This window comes from Furipterus horrens, unplaced genomic scaffold (genome assembly GCF_987537825.1).
Source record: "Furipterus horrens unplaced genomic scaffold, mFurHor1.1.pri manual_scaffold_11, whole genome shotgun sequence".
Taxonomy (NCBI): domain Eukaryota; kingdom Metazoa; phylum Chordata; class Mammalia; order Chiroptera; family Furipteridae; genus Furipterus; species Furipterus horrens.
In genome coordinates this window covers 53,017,977-53,033,328 of record NW_028327181.1, presented here as the reverse complement: position 1 = coordinate 53,033,328, position 15,352 = coordinate 53,017,977, and the positions used below count along the sequence as shown (strand labels likewise).

The following is a 15,352-nucleotide window of genomic DNA, read 5'->3' as shown; positions in this document are numbered from 1 at the left end:
CTGCAGAAACAGCACAACATTTACTACTAATTCTTTTTTTTAAAATCCTCACTGGAGGATGTTTATTGATTTTAGAGAGAGAGAAAGGGAGGGAGAGGGTAGGTGGGGGAGAGAGAGAGAGAAACATCGATATGAGAGAGACACTGATCGCTTGCCTCCTGTTTGCACCCCGACTGGGGATCGAACCCACCACCTAGGTATGGGCTCTGACCAGTGACCAAACCCACAACCTTTTGGTGTGTGAGGGCAGTGCTCCAACCAACTGAGCCACCTGGCCAGGGCTCACTACAAATTCTTGAACGTTGCTATAATTCCCATTACTTTTTGGGGGTAAAGGGTGGACAAGAATACAGTCATATTTGTATTATAAACATCTCTTAAAAAGTGACTAAAGTAACAACTTACTTTTACCATGTGGGCAGACAGTTACTATGTATGGTGGTTAAAAGAATATACTTTGTCCTCAGATAGACCTGGGTTCAAATCCTGGTTCTGACACCTGCCTCAGCCTCACTTTCCCCAGCCGTCACATGGGGACAGTAACAGCACTTACCTCATAAATTTGCTGTGAAGGTTAGTTTATTAAGGACCACCATCAAACTTACTAGGATGGCCATCAGTGGGTCTCTCCCCCTGTGCGCCTACAGCTGGGGAAGGAAAAAGGCTACCACCCCTGCTGGGGAGAAACTGCTCTGTGGCCTTTCCACAGCATTCTTAGCTCCACAACAGCTCTGACCTCACGGTACTGTAATTATTTTTTAATAACTAGTCATCTTGCCAACTAAAATGAGAGTTCCTTAAAAGTAGAACTGTATATTTTTCACCATGTACATAGCTCCAGAAAAAAAAAAAAAAAGGTGACTTTTCTTCCTGACAGATCTGAACAATGGATCACCTCAGCCTAGGAGCTGATGAGCAGAGTCCCGCCCTGGGAGGGAGGGGGGCGATGCAGGTCAGTGGGGGTGGGGGCGGGGCAGACCTTCAGGGGCGGCGGGATGGTGAGGGGTGTGTATCAGAATCACCCAGAACCTCTTCCAAAGGCACATGCCCTCCCCCCTCTAGGTTCTGGCACATCCCCCTTAGGAAGTTATTAATACAGGGTTCCCGTGGGAGCTGGAGATAAAACACCACCGTGTCTGTTCCTGCAGATTTCCTCACCCACCTCCCACAGGCCCTGACCCTGCAGGTTCACACTCTCTCCTGCTGTTTGGTCTGGACACCTGGCTGTCCTTTGGGCTTACTGTGAATCCTGTTTTACCGGGAAGGCAAGACTATTTCTCCTTTATATTGGCTTCTGTCTCTATCTCCAGCTCCCAATGGAACCCTGTATTAATAACTTCCTAAGGGGGATGTGCTGGAACCTAGGGTGGTGGTAGGGGGAGGGCGTGTGCCTTTGGAAAAAGTTCCGGATGATTCTCGTACACACCCTGTCACCAAATAAATCTCTTGCTCCGTCACACAGAGCTGGCCCCGAGCATGAGGCCTTCCTATCGGGAAACCTGAAGTCAACACAGAAAGTAACAGGAAACCCCCGGAGTGATTTAACGAAGACAACCAACCTAGTAACTTCCCAATAGTTTTAAGCAAACCAAACCAGAGGCCATTTGTGACTGAACTGAGAACAAAACCTCATTTCAACCCTGAGTCCTTTTCCCTTTCAAGAATTTCTATTTGGAAAAAACAACATGAAATTAGAAAACATACAATGAAACCCTAAATAACAACCATCTGGGAACAACGTTCTTTTTAATAAAGTGAGTCTGTATGGGGAAGCGTGGCGGGGAGCACCTTCTTCATTCCTCTACACTGGGTACTGTCAGCTCAGAAGGAGAGTCAGAGGAAAAGCTAGAAAAATGTACCAGCTGAGGAGCGGGCCACACCCCCCCGGCACCAGAAGAAGGGGCCACTATCCAGGCCACAGCCGTAGATAGCCCAAGGGAGAAATGCCCACCCTGCCTGGGCCCTACAGGTAGTGAAGTGAGATCTCCCCAGTCTTCTAAGAGGTGGCTCTCACTGAGGAGCAATGTCAAAGAATCCCCAGCCAGAACACGTCCCCGTGCCTAACTGGCCTGATGGTACACAGCCTGAGTGTCTCTGCCACGTCAGCGCTGTGTGATCTTAGGCAGGTATTCAATTCTCAGGATGTTAGTTTTCTCATCTGTAAAATGGGAATAGCACTGCCACTCCCATACAATACTCGATATAAACCAGGAAGAGCAGTTCCCGGAACACAACAGGCGCCCAATATGCATGACCAATTTTATGGGTTTTTTCCCCCTTGCTACAGAATTACTGATAATAAACAATATCACTGGAATCTATTTCATCAAAAAAAATTTTTTTTAGTATTAAGTTCTTCCCTCCAAATGAAAATAACTTTCCAATTCAAAGTTAATATTTTATTTATCAAAGGAGTGAAACATTCTGCTTTTAGACAGCTGCCATATATGCTCTATACCTTTCTTAAATCAGATTCTTAAAAGTCAGCAGCTGTGCCCTGGCCAGCGTGGCTCAGTTAGTTGGAGCGTCTCCCCATAACCGATGGGTTGTGGGTTCGATTCTCAGTCAGGGCATGTGTCTAGGTTGCAGGTTTGATTCCCGGTCTGAGGATGTGCATGAGGCAACCAACTGATGTTTCTCTCTTGCATTGATGTTTCTCTCTCTCTCCCTTCCCCTCACCCTTCCTCCATCTCTAAAAGCAATGAAAAAATGTCCTCAGATGAGGATTAAAAAAAAAAAAAAAAATCAGCAGCTCTGAGACGCAATTATCAAGAACAGTAGTTGCTTTAGAAAAAGATTTCTAAGGTATTCCTAGAAACAGAAAGGTATGCTGAAGGATTTAAATTATAACCTGCAATTATGATCTTTCAATTATGACGTGCAATTATCTTAGGACTATACCCACAACAAAGGCAAGCGTTCACACTTATAAGTCTACCGCCAGGTATAACCCTTAAATCAGATCTCAAACTTAGATACGGAGTAGGCTGAATAAGTGATGGCTGAACAACTTTTCCTTTAGATTTACCAAACGGCATCAGAAGGAAAGAAAGGTATTTAAATATGCAATCAAACCATGATTTCTGGTCTCTGGTACTTACAAAGTACAACACTAAGATTCCTGGAGGTCTCTTAAGTGCTGAAAAATTTCAAGTATGTGTCTGCAGTGAAGAGTGTCAGAAGGAGGCATATAATAAATGTCCCAAACAAGCGCAGTGGCCAGACACAGGGACCGGCTACAGAACCCAGGTGCCCTCTAATGCCAATCTCAGCCTCTAAAATACACACTTCTGGTCATGCCTTCGAGCGTTTTAGGGTTTAATATATTCTGCACCACGAAGCTATTCAGAATTATTCTTCTCCCCTAAGTCATGCAATTTTCTCTCCTTTCTCGCCAAACACACTTCCTCAGTCATAGGCGGAGGATTATTGCTTCAGGTTGTTGTTTTTTTTTAAACCGGAGAAATGTCAGGCGTGTTATTTTCAGGGTGATTTAAACAGCTCTAGTGCTGTAACTGAACAGAAAGTACAAAGATGCTAAAATATTAATCATCCTGCCCAGTTGTCCACCCAGAATAGCTGAAAATGGCAACATACCGCTGTCTCCTGGCCTTGTGTCTACATTACCGCCTGCGCAGCTCGCAAACACTCCCTTTCCTGAACATATGGAGCAATCTCAGGAAAGAATTTGCCTCAGTGAACCCTGACTGGCCAATCAAAACCAGAAGGTTCCAAGTTCAGTGACTAATATCAGAAATGAATTGTGCGTGGTGAAAAGGAACTTTTGTGCAGTGGAGAAATTTATACCCTGAGATCAGCCGTATCACAGGTGTGCGGGATCACCTGGAGAAACTGAACTTTCAAAAAGGCGAGTTCAAACATTTCTTCAAGCAGCGCGCCTGTCATCACGGAGCATGAAAAACTATAGGGCGCTCCGCGGTATCTGAGCTCTGTAACAACAAGGGCTGCATGTAGTGAGGGTTCCTGGGGCAAGACTTGGGGTAGTCGCTGTGCTGAGTTCTGCAGACGCATGATGCTCTTTAGGTTAATCCTCACAGCCTGCAGGGCAGGTGCTATGGTCCCCAGTCTATGGGGGAAGAAGCTTGGAAAGATGACGTCCATGGCTCTTGGTCACACAGCCAGACAGAGAACAGGGGACAGGGGCGGGGGGGGGGGGTTGTCTCTCCAATTCTAAAGCCTTTGTTCTCAGCCACCATACTATTCAATATTCTTTAGCCCCTTTCTCATGCCCTAAAGTTCATAGAAAAGGGTTAAAAACAAAAACAAAAAACAAAGAACTGGGAAAATTGGATTGAAAAGTATTAAAACATGAACAGGCACAAGTTGAGCAGGATAGTCTTAGAAAGTAGGGGGGGGGGGGGCGGGGAGGCTCCTATTTCCAAAGTGGACTATATTCATTAATCACCACGGGAGATAAATTAAGTACTACTTCCAAGATGAAAGACATTTTGGCTGCTCAGAGGGACTAACGTTTTGACATTTCAGCATAGAGTGTGTGAATAAGCACTGGTGAGACATTTGCCAGCTCTTTAAATTCTATATAAAACAATAAAAACCCAAAAAGGGTATTCCAGATTCCCAGTTTCATCCTAAAAGCTATAATGACATTATATCCCCACACTCATTTCAAACGACAAAGTAAAATGGACCTGTGTCCAGCCTGCCCTCACCCCGTCTACCCTGGCCCAGCAGGGTGAACAAGGACAGCTGTGTGGCCCTGTGGTCCATGAGAACACGTGGGATCTCAATTCAACAAAACTTCATTATCCACCTCCGAAGCACAGGGAGGGCATCGTGGTGACAATCGCTTAATATATGCCAGGCAGTGTGCTCTCTCTGTTTTATCTCGTTCAGACCTCACCAAGCCCTGTGAGCTGAGCTCTATTACCCACCCACTTTAAAAACGGAACAACTGAGGCATACGGAAGAGTTGAGCAACCTGCCCAGGTCTCACGCTTCATTGCTAAGGCCACGCTGCAGGCCCTACAGAGTGAAGCACTGACCTGCCATCCAGATCTTACAATAACAGAAAGACAAAGAGAGAGCTCTCCCAGCTCCACTCCCTCCCCCACTGACACCACCACCCTGTAACTGGAGGAAATCTGTGGGGGAGAACTCCTCCTCCTCATTCTCCTTGAGGAGTGCGAGGTATGCTCAGTTACCTGTGGGACAAGCACGTTTTCCCGGAGAAGGGCTCACTTTGGAAAAGGAAGAGGGAAGGGGAAAGAAAAAAAACCCAGAAGTGTCCCAAACGACAACTTCCATCTGCTCCTGCTTTCCTGAAAGCAGGACACCCCTCCCCTAAGAAGGGGGGAAGCTGTGGTGCCCTTCCCACTCCCTCAGAGCGGCTCAGGGCTCAGGAAGACTGGGGATCGCAGAGTTGGGGGGCACTGGCTCTGACCCGCCCTCCTGTCCCGGTCATGTCCACGGTCTTTTACCCAACTCAGTAATTACCATCTCGGCTATTCATCAGATTTTAATTCAGAATGGCTTGTGGCTTGATGTTGAATGCTGGGACACACTTCTTGGGAAGGAGATACTGTGTTCTCTTTTGAAAGGTAGAGAACATAGAAGCTAATTCCTAAGGAAAACCATTTTACTTCCAGCTGAACTGGGAGTGCGGTTCTTTAAGCAATTTCTTGTGGAGAAGTTTACTGGTCTCCAATTAAAAATCTGCCCGTTTCATCTTTCCCTTAATTAATTAATTAGTTAGAAGTAAGAATTACCAATCTGTGAAATTTTTAAAAGAATAAAACTATAAAGTCGGACTGGTTTTCTTTTTTAAAGTTAAAGGGTGGGGTGATAAAGATGCAATTAAGTTAGACATTGGTGTGAAAAAACTAAAGCAAACCATCACTTCTACTGGGTCTGGGTTTTTTATCCTATTTCCCAAGTTCCTGAAGAGAAAGCTTTGTATCTGCTGACAAATTCTAATTGTTTTTGAACAACTATAACTGCATAAAAGTTTTTAAACACAGAATTCCCTAAAACATATAGCTCCCATAATAACACACATTGAACTATAAAAGGTAAAGAAAAGATACAATGTTCCACACTTTCATGCCCACTACTAACAAAGCTATGGTTAGACATAGGGGAGAAGCAATATAAATAGACCAACTTCATTTCGAGGATTTATAAACATCTAATGAAACTGCTGGATGTGGGTCAGTCATTTCCAGAGACTTGCACTCCAGTTGCCTCATGTCCCACCTGACCTTCTGATTTCTTACTCCACAGACCTACCATTTTCAAATGCTTAAAACTGACCCAATGTGTGGGGGACCCAAGGGAGAGGCACCACCCAGTTCCCCCCTCAAAGAAGAACTTCCTGCCCTGGACAGCCTTAGGCCACCAGCCTCCTTAGGGGATGACTCAAGGGCACAGAGCTGTCTGGCCAAGCACATGCTCTTCCCACAGTACTCCATATTCAGCGGCTGATCAAGATGCAGGTACCAAGGCCCAGACCTATGAGGCCAATGTGGACCGACTCTGACAGACCACGTTGGCCCTGGAGCTTCCCATGGGGTTGGCAGAGGCTGTCTCAAGCTCAGCTTCTCCTGCCCATCCTGCCTGCATGGACTCTCTCCCATGTGTGCTGATCCCATAGGTACTCCCCAATAAACACCCTGCATTCTAAACTCGCTCCTGCGTCTGCTCCCAAGAGACACCTCTATGAATAAGAAAAAGATATTCAGTTCTCAAGGTAAGTGGCACAAGTTAAATGAAGAGGCTGGAAAAAAGCTTTCCTACTTAACTTGGTACTCTTCCACCTCTATTTGACCTACACTCTATGGGGCTTTAACAGTTGATCTAGAAAAAGACTGAGCAGCTCAGTCTGGGTTGGACTTCTGCTTTATTCCAGATACAGGAGCACAACAGACTTCTCAGTGCGGCAAGCTGACCTACCTGGGAAGCCTGCAAATTCCCCTGAGCATCATAAGTAGTGCTGCTACCTGGTACCTTAATGTACTTGAACTCCTAGGCCACCAGACATTGTCCCATCCAAATCTAAGAGTAAGCCCATGTCTGTGTCTTTCTCTGTCTCTGTCTCTCTCATTCACACACACACACACACGCTCCATGTCTCTTTCTCTTTCTTCATATGAAAAACTGAGGCCTAACTACAGTGGTGCTAGTCAGCTTACATGTACACAAGTGATACAAGGTGAAAATCGAATAGAATCACCTCATTAATTTATACCCCAAACCACTACTTCAAACCCAATCTCTCCATGAGCCCACTGAGACATATTCCCATAAACAGTCATAGGTATGCAGCACCTACCACTCAAGGACACGTGAAGGCTCATTATATGAATGGCGTGGGCAGAGCAGGTTTACAAAGAACTCTGTGCCGCCGGGTGCCTGAGTACAGCAGGCAGACTACCAGAATGTGTAAATAACGAAGGCCGGCAATTCGAGCACCGACGAGAACGTACCTAAGAGCCCTGTGCCACTGCGCCTGACATTCTTCTGAGTTAATAAATTATTGTAATAATCTTAACCTGCATGTCTTTTTCCATATGAACAACGGTAAACCTGCTTTTGCCCACCCCTGTAAACATGCTATAACTGACTAGTTGTTAATTCTTTATAAAATAAAAAACTTTTCAAGTTGTGTTTCTGAAGTTCAAGCTAACCAAACTGACTGACAGAACACTTTTACCATTGGTCTCAAACTAGTTCCTAAAGCGGATGGGTTTAAAATCGTTAAAACAATTGTATTAATAATAGAAATAAAATAAAAGGTTTTCTCTAAGATTCCTCTCTCTCCTGGCAGTACTGGCCAGAGGGAAGGAGAACATCGTGTCCCTACCCAAAGCAAACCGTCAAGGCCGCGCCACCTCCCTGCCCGAGCTCCTTACGGACTCTGAATCAACCGAAAGCACTGCTCAGCAGCTTGCCTTCCTTTCAAGGGCTGTCGTTCCTGCCCAAGCACTTGGTTCTAATCAGACCGCTTCCTTCCTGCTGCTTTGGTTTTTATTACCAAAGTTCTTCAGTCCTTTTCATCACCCCAGATGCTAAAAAAAACTTGGACTTTTTTAAAAAGAGCACATTCTCTGAGACTCCTAAAGAGAAGCCTAGCTCAGCTAAAGGTCTTCAATAACAGAACTGGCCTCTAAATACTCTGGATGAAACTGTGAAAAGATCAAGTTCGTCTTCAGTGGCTTTCGCCTTTTTGCTGAATCCCTTCCCTTCTGAAGAGCACACGCCTGCTTCTCTTTAGGAGTCTCAGAGAACTCCTTTCTCAGGAGTCAAGGGTTCGCAGATCCCCCAATCCCAGGGAAATGTAATAACATGATAAATAAATCATAGTTGGTATACACCTCTGTTCAGAAAGAATGAACACAGCCCACCTAACTGCTATTCTTAGAAAGGCCTGCTTATAAAGTTGGCTCTTGGCTGGGTGTTTGGGAACTTGAATTTGGGGAGGTTCTCACTATTAACAGGTAAGAGTGGTCACTGCTCCTAAACTGTATAAAAATATTGTTTATGCTGAACACCTGCTTTCCTTCTGGGAGTCTGGAACTTGGGAACACGCCAGGCGGATGGTGCTATCATGACCAACAGCCTCCAAACACCCTGGGCCCCGAGTCTTTAATGAGCTTCGCCGGTTGGCAACATTTCCCAGGTGTGGGGATCTGAGCACGCCCTGGGGGACCCTGCTGGAAGAGGCCCCCTGGAAGCTTGTGCCTGGGTTTCTTTGGGCTTCACCCCATGCCCCTTTCCCTTTGCTGATTTTGCCTTGTGTTCTTTCACTGTAACAAGTCACAACCATGAGTATAACTAGAATCGATTCTCATTATCTGCAGTACTTAGGGTTCTATAAAGTCACCACGAACACTGAGTTAGCAAACACTGAACCACTGTTCCTAAAGGAAATTGGTATACAAGGGGGGCCCCAAAAAGCCAGAATTTATTTATTAAAAATCGTGTATTTATTCTTACATGTTTAAACTTCAGTCACCTTCGATTTGATGCAATACACCTATTGAGACTTTTTTTCCACTGCTCAAAACAGTTTTTGAACTCATTGATTTTGATGCCCTTTCATTCAGGGAAACAAAAAAAGTCGCTCAGGGTGAGATCGGGTTAATAGGGAGGGTGGGGCATCAGGGTCATGCCATTTTTGGAACTTCTGAACATCCAGCACTGTGTGAGTAGGTGCACTAGTAAATCACCCATTATGAAAGGGGCAGACCATGGAAAGACTCTTCAAAAAAAAATTCACTGAAGCCAAACACAGCCTCTCACAACAACGCCAGCCGGTGCACTGATACAGATGGTTCCTAGAACACTCATCTAGCGGGGGAGGTCTGTACTACAAGGGGCCCACCCTTCAGAAGATAATTCTTATTTTTGTGTGTGTCCCCCTTGTGTGTGTGTGTATATATGTGAGTGTGTGTACATTTTATTTATATGTATCTACACATAGGTTGCATGTGGAGTCTATCTTAATCCTAAAAACCACCTATTGTAATAGATTCTATTTTCTTCATTTTTCAAAAGAGTAAACAAGGTTCAGAAGTATAAATTGACTTGCCTGAGGCCGCCCCACTAACAGGAGCCAGAACTAGGATTCAAACCCCATCCGACTGGCCCAGAGCCGGAGTCAGTATCCCTTGGTCATCTCTGAATGAGAGCAAAGATAAAAAGGCAGAGCATCGCCTTATTTGACCTTGGCTGGGAAGGAGCTCAATGGATCACTCAAATTTTTCACCTCTTCACACATGTCCATGAATAACTGCAAAAACACTGTTAAGTATTGATTTGAGGGTTATAAATTTTAGTGAGAAGGCAAGTATACGCTGAGTTCTCTGAGTCCTTCTAGCAAATCACCAAACATGGGGATGGGTGGGGGGGGGGACCCTGACACAGCCTCCCAGAAGAGCCCCCGGTCTCCCCTTCCTGAAAAGGCACCACAGAGGAGGAACAATATCATCATTGGGCCACAGGGGCAGGAAGAGGAGCTTGCAGTGTGACCTGCTCTTTGCAGCTGTGATGGCTTTGGCCTTTTCTCTGCGATTCTCCCTGGCCTTGCATTTTGGCTTGCATTTTTGTCATCATTCTCCAGTTCAGCTGCTCCAGTTGGCTGGACTGCCTCCCACTTGGAAGTCAAATAGGAGCTGCGGTGAGCCCCAGGGGAAAGGCAGTCCGATGAGTCACTAGGCCAGCTGTCCTGGGCCCTGAGGATGAATGCCCTTTGCGTTGACAACTGTTTCTAGTGTTTTCTTTGGAAAATCCTTGCCTCCCTCTCATCAGATGGCCTCGCAGATGGGCCCGGGTGAAAACCAAGAGATGAGCTGAGAAGAAAGGGATAAAGGAGGCACTAGACCAGCAGGGAGAACTAAATCCTTGTGGCCCAAAGCGGGTCCAACCCAGTTCAGCATCAGAGCGACAGAGAGCAGCAGAGCCAGATGGTAAACGCGGGGCATGTGTCTGAATAGCGTTTCTGCAGACGCAGCAAATTCAAAGAATCTGGGTTCCTCACGTGGCCAGAGATTTAATCAATGGTGCCTATGTAATGGAGTCTAGAAGAAACACTCGGACAATGAGGTTCGGGGAGCTTTAGGCTGGTGAACACACTGATGTGCTTGGGAAGGGTGACACACCTGGAGGGGGGTGGACACTTTACGGACACCGCTATCCTAAGACCTCGCTCTACATGTCTCTTCCATTTAACTTTCCGAGATGTATCCTTTATAACAAAACTGTAATCACAAGTACGGCACTTTCCGAATTCTGGGAGGGGTTGCAGCAAATCACTAAATCCTGAAGGGGGTGGTGGGAGCCTGTATTTGTAGCCAGTGGGGCAGACGTGCTCAGGGATAGTGGGGACTTGTCGCTGGCCCCTGAAGTGCAGGTAGTCTCTTGGGACTGAGCCCTTAAACCTGTGGAATCTGACATTAATTCCAAGTAAATAGTGTAAAAATTGAATTAAATTATTGGATACCCACTTGGTGCCAGACAATTGTTAGAATGATACAATTACCCTTAATAGCGAGCTTACCCTTTTTTGCTCTCTCTCTCAGCAGCCCCTGTTACTATAAACTAGGCCCTTCCTAAAGGTGAGTAATGAATGTTCTGATAAAGAACCCATTTTATATTCAACAGGTATTTAATACCATAGGCATTAAAGATAATCACCTTCCATATCTCTGTCTTGTCTTTAGACAAATTCATCTCGAATCACATCAGATGATAACTTAGAGGTATCACTCAAATCACAAAAGCCCCAGAAAACAAGACTATATTAAAAAGTGTTTAAAAGAAGCTTCCAGGACACCAGTTGTTTCAGCAAAACAATTTCTATAGATACTGTGTCCTCATAAAAAACATAGAGACTTTGAGCTCAAGACAGAAGAGTGAGCACACATAGCTGGCCCACTCCTTCGCAAACACGATGAAACTGCCAGTGAAGATATTTTTGAAAGAATAAATCCGTGGTGGCATTGAAAACATGGAGGGTGTCAGTAAATAAGGCGTTTTAAAGCATTTGTTAAAAAGTGAAGACAGTTGGGACTGTATTGACAAATAAACAAAAACTGAAAAAAAGTGCAGTTTTAAATACATGATCAGAGATATAGACAGGAGCTCTTTCTTCCTGATAGAACAGCTCCAAGCTTGGAGTCCATTGCTACTGGGAGCCAAGACACTGGCCTACAAAGAAATGCTCTCAGGCAGGAATCGGCATCTGAGCCGACTGTTGTCTACAGAGCCTCCGAGCCTGCTGGCCCTGCCCCCACCCCGTGCGGACCGTAGTCTGCAGTCTTGGTTCCGAGCTGGAACCACCAGAGTAGCTCTCTGCAGAGTGCTGTTGTTCAGTGTAGCAAATGAGTCAATAGAAGAGTCTCTAGGACAGACACAGCAGAGAATAGAAATAAAATATATGAGGTATGTCTGCAAAAAGTCCAGCCAGCCATTGTTAATATGATGAGAATGATTTGCCAACATTGATGTAACCTGGCAGCCAAGGAGCGTGGATTGGAATGCACATGCATAAACAATGATGACTTCACTGTACTAGTCAGTGGGGGTGGTAGACACCACTGAGTGAGCATGTGTACCGTGTGGTCATCGCATTCAAAATGACTGAGCGAGTAGAGCAATGAATCTGCATCAAATTTTGCATTCAGCTTGAACATTCCTTGGTGGAAACTATTAGGATGATTCAGAAGGCTGCAGCTGTGGGCACCTGGTGGCTGGCAGCTTTATTATGACATCAGGCCCACTCAAGTGCCATGTCTCATGCAAAGATTTTTGGTGAAACATCAAATCACACAGGTCACTCAATCCCCCTACAGCTCAGATTTGGTGCCTTGTGACTTCTGGCTTTTCTCAAAACTAAAATCACCTTTGAAAGGGAAGAGATTTCAGACCATCAGTGAGATTCAGGAAAATATGACATGGCAGCTGATGGCAATTGGGAGAACTGTGTGACATCCCAACGTGCCTACTTTGAAGGGGACTGAGGCGTCATTGTCCTGTGAATAATGTTTCTCGTAGCTTGTATCTTCTTCATATTTCATGGCTGGATACCTTTTGGACAGACCTTGAATAAAAGATGTCACCTGAAGGTTAAGCTTCTCCTGACCTGTGTAATTTTGGGGCATGAGTCACCACCAAGGGTCTTGAATCTGCTCATATCCTCTTCTACCTAACCACACGCCCTAAGGGGAAACCTGCCCCTGGTCCATCCTGCCCGTTTATACTGAGTACATAACCAGCTCTCCCATTTGAGAAAGTAGGTTTAGGGTAAACAAACCTACCTAAATACAAAGGAACCTATGTCAGCTGCCCACACTCATCAGCATGGTCCTTAATTCATAAATATGCTGTCAATAAAGAATTAGCAGGTATGTAAGGAAAAGCCCATAGCATGTGTATTGGTTTGCTAGGGCGGCCATAACAAAGTACCAAGACAGGGTCGCTCAAGGAACAGAAATTAATTTTCTCACAATTCTAGAGATCAGGTGTCTGCAAGACTGGTTTCTTCTGAGGTCCCTCTCTTTATCCTGCAAGTGGCTATCTTCTCCATGTGTCTTCCCGTGGGCTTCCCTCTGAGTCTGTCTGTACCCTATGTCCTCCTCTTACAAGGACATCAATCATATTCGATCAGGGCCCACCCCAATGGTCACTTTTTAACTTACTTTCTTATAGACACTATTTCCAAATACAATCACATTCTGAAGTTGTGGAAGTTAGAACTTCAACATATGAATTTTCAGGGGACATAATTCAGCCCATAATGGAATTAAAGAGAAAGACTGAGATCAACAAACCAAAACTTTATCAAGAGGAAGCAGAGAATGCAAGGAGCAGAAGCAAAATTTTTAAGTTTTAACTAGCACCATTCAAAGGCTTGAGAGGTTTTCCAACCTTAAAAACACTTCTGTGAGCAAAAAAAAGCAATGTGAGCATTAAAGCTTATTGGTGTTTAGAAGTATAGTTCTCAAAATTAAAAAAATAGAAGAGCTAAATAGTAGAATGGTTACAACAATTTTTAAGTATATTTTATTGATTATGTTATTACAGTTGTCCTAATTTTTCCCCTTTGTCCCCCTCTGCCTGGTACCCTGCTTCCCTCCAGAAATCCCCCACCCCTTAGTTTATGTCCATGAGCCATGCATGTAAATTCCTTGGCTGCTCCATTTCCTATATTATTCTTAACCTCCCTCTATTTTGTTCTTACAAATTATGCTTCTTAGTCCCTGCACCATTTCCCCATTTCTCCCCCTTCTCCCTCCCAGCTGATAACCCTCCAAATGATTCCCATACCTATTATTCTGTTCCTGTTCTGGTTGTTTGCTTAGTTTTGTTTTTGTTTTTTAGATTCATGGTTTTGATCTTTTACTTAAATAAGCCCCTTCAACATTTCATGTAATAAGGGCTTGGTGATTATGAACTCCTTCAGCTTTACCTTATCTGGGAAGCACTTTATCTGCCTTTCTATTCTAAATGATAGCTTTGCTGGATAGAGTAATCTTGGTTGTAGGTCCTTGCCTTTCATCACTTTGAGTACTTCTTGCCAGTCCATTACTGCCTGCAAAGTTTCTTTTGAGAAATCAGCTGATAGTCTTATGAGCACCCCTTTGTAGGTAACTCTCTGCTTTTCTCTTGCTGCTTTTAAGATTCTCTCTTTATCTTTAACCTTTGGCATTTTAATTATGATGTGTCTTGGTGTGGTCCTCTTTGGGTCTAGCTTGTTTGGGACTCTCTGTGCTTCCTGGACTTGTGTGTCTACTTCCTTTGCCAAATTAGAGAAGTATTCTTTCATTATATTTTCAAATAAGTTTTCAATTTCTTGCTCTTCCTCTTTTCCTCTGGCATCCCTATGAATCGGATGTTGGCACTTTGGAGATGTCCCAGAGTCTTCTTATGCTCTCCTCATTTTTTTGAATTTTTGTTTATTTTTTCTGTTCTGGTTGAATGTTTATTTCTTCCTTATGTTCCAAATCGTTGATTTGAATCCTGGCTTCCTTCCCTTCTCTGTTGATTCCCTGTGGATGTTCCTTTATTTCACTTAGTGTAACCTTCATTTCTTCCCTTATGTTTTTGCCGTACTCACATTACATCACTCTGAACTCTAACTTCTACCTCTGTCTTCCACTTTTAAGGACCTCTGTGATTACACTGGGCCCCCCACATAATCCAGAATAATTTTCATAAGGTCGGCTGATTTACCAACCTTAAATCCATCTGCAACCTGATGCCCTTTGGCCAGGTAATCTGACATATTCACAGGTTCCAGTGTGTGAACATCTTTTTTTTTATGGGAGGGGAGTATTCTTCTGCCTACCAATCATATCAGAATCTCTAGGGGTGAGGCCCAAGCATTGATTATAACTCCCTAGGCGATTTCACTGTGCTAACAAGTTTGAGAGCCAGTGTCCTTGTTGAATATGTGGAGAGAACATATTCAGTACTCTTCTTTTATACGGCCTTTCATAAGTCCGCATTACAGATATAAATCCCACGCATGCGCAGAAGAACACAGTTAGATATATACACCCCTGCCCTCCTAGTTACAGTCAGAGACTCCTCTAATCACATTTTAACCCCATCCTTTTTGCTTCTCCCTTCATGCCTCCCCAGTTCTCATCTCCGTTCTAGACCTGGACGCATACACGTGTCCATAGACAAACGGCACATTTTCCATGAGTTGCTAAAAGGAGCTGGTTTTCCCTGTGGTGGCCTCCCAGGGACTGCAGTTAGGCCGGTGGTTTTGAATGGGCACGTTTGCTCCTCAGAAATAGGGCAGAGTCAGCCGCTTTGTTTCACAGCAACAGAGACTCTCTGAGGATAAAAACTGTATCCCTGTTAGGAC

General features: G+C 44.6%; 1 protein-coding gene across 2 annotated transcripts in view; it reads right to left on the bottom strand.

The window, feature by feature from the left end:
• The window catches only part of STX8 (syntaxin 8), a 237,052-nt gene that overhangs the window by 152,332 nt on the left and 69,368 nt on the right, over positions 1 to 15,352 (bottom strand). The gene's annotated exons all lie outside the window — the stretch shown is intronic.